We start from the raw sequence: 9,791 nt of genomic DNA, 5'->3' as shown, positions 1-9,791 counted from the left end.
CATCATCACCACCACCATCCCATCATCACCACCCCACCATCCCATCATTACCACCACCATCCTATCATCACCACCACCATCTCCACAACTATCTCATCATCACCACCACCACCACCATCAACATTACCACCACCACTATCACCATCATCACCATCACCACCACCATCACTGTCACCACCATCCCATCATCACCACCACCATCCCATCATCATCACCACCATCGCATCATCACCACCACCATCCCATCATCACCAGCACCATCCCATCATCACCACCCCACCATCCCATCATCACCACCACCATCCTATCATCACCACCACCATCCCATCACCACCCTGCCATCCCACCATCACCACCACCATCCCACCATCATCACCACCATCTCCACAACTATCTCATCATCACCACCACCACCACCATCAACATTACCACCACCACTATCACCATCATCACCATCACCACCACCATCACTGTCACCACCATCCCATCATCACCACCACCATCCCATCATCACCACCACCATCGCATCATCACCACCACCATCCCATCATCACCAGCACCATCCCATCATCACCACGCCACCATCCCATCATCACCACCACCATCCTATCATCACCACCACCATCCCATCACCACCCTGCCATCCCACCATCACCACCACCATCCCACCATCACCACCACCATCCCACCATCATCACCACCATCTCCACAACTATCTCATCATCACCACCACCACCACCATCAACATTACCACCACCACTATCACCATCATCACCATCACCACCGCCATCACTGTCACCACCATCCCATCATCACCACCACCATCCCATCACTACCATCACCACCACCACCACCATCAACATTACCACCACCACTATCACCATCATCACCATCGCCACCACCGTCACTGTCACCACCATCCCATCATCACCACCACCATCCCATCACTACCATCACCACCACCACCACCATCAACATTACCACCACCACTATCACCATCATCACCATCACCACCGCCATCACTGTCACCACCATCCCATCACTACCATCACCACCACCACCACCATCAACATTACCACCACCACTATCACCATCATCACCATCACCACCGCCATCACTGTCACCACCATCCCATCATCACCACCACCATCCCATCACTACCATCACCACCACCACCACCATCAACATTACCACCACCACTATCACCATCATCACCATCACCACCACCGTCACTGTCACCACCATCCCATCATCACCACCACCATCACCATCATCACCACCACCACTTTCATCACCATTATCATCAATAAGGAAATAGAACAGAAAAATACCCAAGTAACTTAGGGACTTCACCTGTCTTCATCTTGAAACCAGGATAGTGCTAGTTATCATTCACTGAGCACTTACTATGTATTGTCTCATTTGATCCTCTCAACGGCCACATGGAACAAGTGCTGTTATCCACCACCACCACCCCCCATTTTATGATTGGAGGAAGAGAGTCTTTAAGTAACACTGTCCAGGGTCGTGCAGATCCGGGTGGCAGAGGCAAGCCTGACTAACTCTCAACCACTCAGTGCTTCCCTCTGGTCCTCCTGTGAGATTCAGGTGGCATCCTTCTTCTAAAACAGAGGCTCAGAGAGGTTAAGAGACTTGCTCCAGGCCACTGAGCCAGGGACAAGATCTTGTCTTTTCCTCCTGGCTGGGGGCTCTATGCCTGAGTCCACACCCTGAGAGCCAGCTCTCTACCCAGCCTGCCAGATTTTAAGGTCTTCAAAGACTGCTGCCTTTTAGGCACTGTGGCTGTTATCACTCAAAGACAACTGAACCCTCATGTTAGAGCCTCTGGGTGTGTGTCTTTATCTATGCCTCTCTCTGGAGCTTGCAGGCAGTTATCTTGCATGACGGAATGGAATGAAACTTCTCCGGAGGTGAAATAAGATCTGTTTGCATGTCTTCCTTCTCCCCACACCTTAGGCCACAGGAGGATGTGTTGATCAGAACTGCAAAAGGGCTCTGCAAATTATAAAGTGTTTATAAAAACTTGTTATGATAAACTTTCTGATTAGTAAGTCCTGTGGAATAATTGAGCTCTTGGATAGCAAGCTGACAGCGTCATTTTAGGAATTTATTACAACATGAAAAAGGCATTATGAGAAATAATTGCAAGAATTGCCACATCCAGCCTGGAGAAGAGATGGCTTGTGGAAGCAAGAGCAGGTTTTGGAGACTTTGCGCCCACTGTGCCTGCTGCATCCCCTGACCCTCTCCTGGCAGAGCAGGTCTCTGCTTGAAGCTCCTCTCACCGTCGAGAAATGGAATATTTCCTGCCATATCAGTAACAAAGAATATCACAATCATCAGCAATTGCAGCCTTCCACGTGAGCCAGTGAGCTCAGAGGAAACTCAGGAAGGAAAAGAACACCTACCATCTAGCAGCCATCAGACTGCAGCCACTCCACACAGTGAGCCCTAAGGAAACTCAGGATGTGAAAACACCAGATACTGGCCCTAGGTAGCTGAGGTGCATAGCAAAGGAATGATTTCATTGAGACCATCTGCATCTTCCCATAATAGAAAATTTCTAACTAAATTCACTAAATTCCTTAACTTGAGATATCTGGTTTTCCTTTAATTCACAATAATCTTTTGATGTTCAGATTACCTGTCCTTTGTTACAAAACTTCTATTATAACCTGACTCCTCCCCTCCCCTCCTTGGAGCAGTTCTCTCAGGGTTACTTCAGATGCTGCCTCTCCTGCTTGAAGTCCCCCAAATTCCCAGTGAATAAAACACCACTCACAGCTTTTAGGTTGTGGATATTTTTTAAAATCTACACCATTGTGGGGATCTCTGACCACCTTGACCACCCAAGGCATTCTCTTGGCCATTTCATTTCATCTGCAAGCCTGAAGATGAAATGGTTCCAGATTATTTGTTTGTATTATCAATCATTGAATGAACAAATGAATGGAGTGAGAAATGTTTTCAAATCCTCCACAGAGCAGTCAAAATGACATGTTTGGTCATATCATCCTCTTCCTTAAAAACCATCCAAAGACCTCCTTGCCCCTCCACTTAGAAGAAAAAACTTACTCCTTTTCCTGCGCGCCCCCCCCCCCCAATGATGCTGCCCCACTGAGTTCATACCCGTCTCCCTGGTTCCCACCTGTTCAGCCACTCTGGTTTCCCTTCTGTTCTGAGAGGGTACCAAGCCCTTCCCACCCCAGGGCCCTTGCCCATGCTGTTCCCTCCACCGACACGCCCCTCCCTGACCCACTCTTCATGCGGTTGCCCCATGCTCTCCTTCCTCCCAAACCATTTCATTCACAGCATGCTTCTCCCACCAACACCGCCCATTACTGACCCTGATGCAGGCTCTTCCAAGTGTCCCTTATTTGTTTGTGAACCGTATTTTTAATCTTTCTTCTTTACTCACCTGTAGGTAGATTGATGGTCAGAGCTGAACTTCAGTTACTCCACTGTATCTGCCCTAGTAAAGTCCCTCAAAAGGCCGGGGCGAGGGGACTTAAAACACAGAATTTTCTTCCTTCACAGTTCTGGAGGCCAGAAGTTTAAAATCAAGGTATTGGCAGGGAGGTGTCTTCCTGGGGGCTCAGTGGGAGGACACATTCCAGGCGTCATCCACCCACCCTCCCCTCCCCTCAGCTTCTGGTGGCGGCCAGCAGTCCTCAGTGACCGTGGCTTGTGGTGGCATCACCCAGTCCCTGTCTCTGTCATCACATGACTTTCTCCCCAGGTGTCTCTATCTTCACATGGTGTTCTTTCCTGTGTGTCTGTGTCCAGATTTCTCCCTCCTTATAAGAGAACATAAATCCTTGGATTAGGGCCCATCCTATTCCAGGACGACCTCAATTTAACTGGATTACATCTGCAAAGACTGTTTCCAAATAAGGTCACATTCTGAGGTTCCAAGTGGACATAAATTTTGAAGGGGGCAATGCTATTCAATCCTCTATACCCACTATCCCTGGCAAGCAGTCCACTGTATTTGTTAAACAAATGAATGACTCAATCAATTAATTATCCAGATGACCATTTTCTGCAGATGGAGAGTGAGCATATATGTTCTGGAATGTTCTAGAGGACAGGACATGGGGCAAGAGTCAAGGAGGAAGATTTCAATCCAAAAGGAGTAAGGGCTAGTGGTGACTGAGAGGGGCCAGCGTGCGCCCACGTTTCCTTATTTCACTGACCCAGTAGGCTTGGCAGTCAGGCCTCGGTTCAGCCGGTGGAGAGAGGACAGGAGTATCCCAGGAACGTTGGTCATGGATGGCTGCCTCATCAGCAGGGAGCTCCAGGTCACTGGGCATCTGTGCCTCATGCCCAGCAACAGCTGTATCACCATCTTGCCAGGGACTCTGTTAAGGAGCTTCAGATGGATGAGCAGAATCTAAGAGCCTTTCTAATCCTGAGGCTGTGTGATTTATTATCACAACCAAGACTGCATGGCCAGTCACACCCAGAGGGCAGTGCCCACGCTCCTTCCAGCCCAGTGCATGGTGGCCTGGGGAGGTACAGGTGGGGCATGGCCTTTGGTGTCACACTCTGGCAGCGATGATAAACTATCCTCCAAAAACATGTACCCCTCTTTCCATAGTACCTCTGCTCAGGCAAGGACTGTATTTCCCAGCACCCCTGGTTCTGTATGTGGTCATGGGTCTACTTCTTACCAATGAACTGCATGAGAAGTGATGTCACTTCCAGGCTGTGGGTATAAAGAAGCATATGCCTTCTCTACACACTCGTTCTCCAACTGCCAGCCAGGCAGGAGGTCCGTGAAGCCAGGGAAATAGTGAAGTCACTGACTGGTAGAGCCTGGGTCCCTGAATCACCTTGTGGGGGAAGGCTGTCCACCAATCAGGATCACCAGATTGCACTGTCGGAGAACAAAAAATACCTTCTACTGGTTAAACTACTGAGATCCGGGGATTATCTGTTACAGCAGCTAGCATTGTTTAATTGACATACAGACAAACCTGATTCTAATGCTCCGCTGGCCACCTAGCCTTGCACAAGTATCTCTTGTTCTTCTAGCCTCGGTTATGACACAGGAGTAATATTTGCCTTCAGAGGTTGTTGTGAAGAGTGTAAAAGGTTACTAAACCATGTAAAGTGATTTGCACAAAACCTGGCATCCATTAAGTAGCCTTAATCAAAGTCAACTCCCTTCCCTGCCAAACCCAATACCTTTCTCAGGTTACCTAACATATCTTTCTCACTTTCCTGCTCTGGGCCACATGCCCTCATGGCCACATGCCCAAGACTACATATGCCCTCATAGGGGTTTTCCTGGGCAGATTAGGATATTACTTGAGTAACTAAACCTCTAAAAACAAACCAAAAGGAATGCTTATAGTTATTGAGAGGAGACCAGAAAGATAGAAGTGAGCCATGAAAATAAGCATCCTTCAGCCCTCTCAACCAGCAATTCCTGTGTTCCAGTCCCAGATCCACCACTGACTCTGAGCTCTTGGGACCTGGCATAGAGTTACATGCTTCCCTGGACCTCAGAGTCCCCATCTGTGAAATGGTTGGGTGGAGCCTCCAGCTCTGTCCCTCCATCATCTTACACATCTCTCCCCACACTCAGAACCCACTCCACTTAGCACAGAGAAGAATGTGTCTTTACCTCTAGAATGCTAGGTGCCTTAAACCTCCAGGCCGGCCAGACACACTGGATGCCACGTCCTTGACAGCCAGAAAGGCAGCTTAACGGGTAGACACAGGAGTTTGGAGATGGGTTCTATTTCCTTGGCAAATTCTGGGGCATAATATAGAAAGCTGCATCAGGAAGAGACCCACATCATCCAAGCTCAGGGGACCCTGGGAATCTCACAGTCTGACTGCCTACACTTTATGGATGGAGTCCTGTGGGCTGAGAGCGGAAGCAACTTGCCCGAGGTCACCCCACGGCAGTGGGGGCAGCAGAAGCACTCAGCACCCCAGCCCTTGGCCCCACCATCCCACCAGACTGGCCCCCACTGAAGGGTTTTCACCTGAAGACCAGTGCTCTGACCTCTGATGGCACGCTCTCTATTAAAGCACATTTTTGATTAAACTTGCCTTTGCGGAGGTGGGCAGAACGTTTCTGCATTGAGGGAGGTGGGTGTGCAGGAGGATTTAACTCTTCTTGGTTACTCCCAGCCTTGTTACTGACATTTTTTTCTTTTTCCAAGCAAATGGTTGTTGTTGTTGTTCTGTTGCGAAGTTGTGTCCAACTCTTTGTGACCCCATGGACTGCAGCACCAGGCTCTGTTGTCCTCTACTATCTCCTGGAGTTTGCTCTAATTCATGTCTATTGAGTTGGTGATGCTATCTAACTGTCTCATCTTCTGTTGCCTGCTTCTCCTTTTGCCGTCCATCTTTCCCAGCAAATGATAGGCAATTCAATTAACCACTTGATTCTGGTGACCTCTAGTGGACACACTTTTAATAGCAATATTTAGGACTAAATTCCTAAAAGCTGGTGCTGGGAAAGTTTGAAGGCGGGAGGAGAAAGCGACGACAGAGGATGAGATGGTTGGATAGAAACATCGACTCAATGGACACGAGTTTGAGGAAACTCTGAGATATGGTGAGGGACAAGGAAGCCTGGCGTGCTGCAGTCCATGGGGTCACAAAGAGTTGGACACGATTGAGCGGCTGAACAAAACAACTGCACTTTTAACTGCGAGTTTCCCTTGCCTTTGGAACATTTTTATTTTTCACTGGGCCCACAAATTTTAGTCGAGTGATGGAAATGCAGCTGAAAAGCACCGTATAAGCTGTAGTGTGCTTAATATTTTCTAACATGTTGCTATGGATGTGGGGGCTGCTGGCTTTCCAAGGTCCTCAGTATAAGTCAACAACAACAACAAAAGGACTAAACTCAAGGGACAAAGAACTCAGACAACTTCCCCAAACAGTTTATCTAAGGTTGTGATGCTAAGACTCTCACATGCCTGTAGATTGTGCGTTTGTGACAAGCTCTCGGGTGATGTTTATGCAGCTGGTACCTAAGGCAAAATTTTGAGGAGGGAAGATATGGGGAACTTTGATTTACCCAGCTCTGAGTACAGAGGTGCTTCCATGTCCTACCTCACCACCCTGATATCAGAGAAAAGGCAGAGATGTGACTCCCCTGAGGATACACAGCTGGTGAACGTGGGACTTACACTGAGGACCTTGGAAAGCCAGCGGCCCCCACATCCATCAGTTTGTTGTAAGCCTGAATCTAGTTTTGAATGTAATTGTATACAATGGTATCTTAATGTTTACTGTCTGACATTTCCTGTAATTTGTGGAGGTTATCAGTTCAGTTCAGTTCAGTTCAGTCACTCAGTCGTGTCCAACTCTTTGCAGCCCCATGGACTGCAGCACGCCAGGCCTCCCCATCCATCACCAACTCCCAGAGCTTACTCAAACCCATGTCCATTGAGTCGGTGATGCCATCCAACCATCTCATCCTCTGTCATCCCCTTCTCCTCCCGTCCTCAATCTTTCCCAGCATCAGGGTCTTTCCCAATGAGTCAGTTCTTCACATCAGGCAGCCAAAGTGTTGGAGTTTCAACCTCAGCATCAGTCCTTCCAATGAACACCCAGGACTGATCTCCGTTAGGATGGACTGGTTGGATCTCCTTGCCATCCAAGGGACTCTCAAGAGTCCTCTCCGACACCACAGTTCAAAAGCATCAATTCTTAGGTGCTCATCTTTCTTTATAGTCCAACTCTCACATCCATACATGACTACTAGAAAAACCATAGCTTTGACTAGACGGACCTTTGTTGGCAAAGGAATGTCTCTGCTTTTGAACATGCTGTCTAGATTTGTCATAGTTTTTCTTCCAAGGAGCAAGCATCTTTTAATTTCACCATCTGCAGTGGTTTTGGAGCCCAAGAAAATAAAGTCTCTCACTGTTTTCATTGTTTCCCCATCTATTTTCCATTAAGTGATGGGACCAGATGCCATGATCTTAGGTTTCTGAATGTTGAGTTTTAAGCCAACATTTTCCACTCTCCTTTTTCACTATCATCAAGAGGCTCTTTAGTTCTTCTTCGCTTTCTGTCATAAGGGTGGTGTCATCTGCATATTTGAGGTTATTTGATATTTCTCCCTTAAATCTTGATTCCAGCTTGTGCCTCATCCAGCTTGGCATTTTGTATGATGTACTCTGCATATAAGTTAAATAAGCAGGGTGACAATATACAGCCTTGACATACTCATTTCCCGATTTGTGAAGGTTATAACAGAAACCAAAAGTGACTTCATGACTTGTATATAGTTCGATCACCTATTTATGCATTTCTTCACTATATCTTAATTACAAGGAAAGTTTATTTTAAAGTTGTCTTCCTCTTTAATCACTGGTTCATCAAAGCTTGATATGGAGACAATGCTTTTTTTCCATCAAAAGTGACAATCTTTACATTTAATTTCTATTTATAAGCCCTTGAACATTTGCAGTATTGCAATAGCTGTCAAAGCCAGAGATTCTAATCTCCCTGAAGCATTCTAATAACTCTTGGCACACTGTGTGGCCATGTCCATGTGTACACTTCAGTTCTGTAATAATTTACTGACAAAGTTTACTGCCAGAACCCCAGCAGTTCCTACCCCAGCCCTCAGGCCTGAGAGTTGATATTTATAAAGGTCCCCCTGAGACAGACTCCTGGCATGAAGTTCCTCCTCTCTTCCAGGGTCTCCCACTGGCCACCATGATCACCACCAGCAGCCCAGGCTTAGGTCCCAGCCCAGTTCACAACCTCCCCAGGACCCCACAGTGCCCCAGGCCACCCCAGGCATATGTGTGTGTTGGTAGCCCAGCAACCAACCTAACTGCTTGGAGAACAGTGTTACCACCTGGCACATCCCCTGAGCATGCTCTGTCATCCTGTCAGATATCAATTATAAAGCACAGGTTCAAAGAAAAAATTATTATGACTTTTAAGATGGTAAGAGCAAAGCGTTAAACCTAGTCCTTCTGAGAGCAGAGCTCTGTGAGACTTGAGAGGTTGCACACCTGTGAAGCCAGCCCTGGTGACCATCCTGGCCAATATTTACTGAATCCCCCACATGCCAGACCTGGTCTAGGAACCCATGTAATCCTCACAGTAATCTGATGAGGTCTTGCTATCATCCCCATTCTACAGATGGGGAAACTGAGCATCCTGGAGGTAAAGTGATTTAGGCAGGGTCACAGAGCTAGCAAGTGGCAGTGTCCGGGCACCGAGTCTGGCCCCAGAGCCAGTGCTCCTAACACATCAGCTGGACCGTTTACTCTACTTCATTCCAGGGCAGGAGGATTATCCACCATTTCTACTCCCAGAGTCCTCAGCGTCTCACCCACTCTGGCCCATCTCTGCAGGCAGGCAGAGCTAGATGCCCAGATCTCTTATCTCCCAGCATGAAGAGAGGAAGATGTTCAGGCCAGAACTCCAACCTGCTCAGTCATAGACTCCAATAATCAAACATAAAGTGCCTATAGTGAGGATGCCTGAGAAAGATTTATTCAACTATAGTCATCACCTATTAGGAAGCCCTGAAATCAACTTAGGGGGTTGTGCCCAGCAGTTTTAAAACATGAAATAGAAGACAAAGTGTCAGAGTGCACCTCTGAAGTAGGCTGACTATTGCTTTGCCTGAGTTTGCTTTTAATTCTGTTTGTATGCGCTGGGTCACACGGCAATTTTGTTTCTTTCTGTGCCTCCTTGAACAAGTCCATCTCAGATAATTATGTTTCAGCTCCTCTGGCCAGGGGATCCACCCAGGCACAAAGTGCAGCGGCCAC

This window comes from Dama dama, chromosome 6, assembly GCF_033118175.1.
Source record: "Dama dama isolate Ldn47 chromosome 6, ASM3311817v1, whole genome shotgun sequence".
Lineage (NCBI taxonomy): Eukaryota > Metazoa > Chordata > Mammalia > Artiodactyla > Cervidae > Dama > Dama dama.
The sequence above is the reverse complement of the archived record's forward strand: the minus strand, read 5'-3'. Positions refer to the sequence as shown.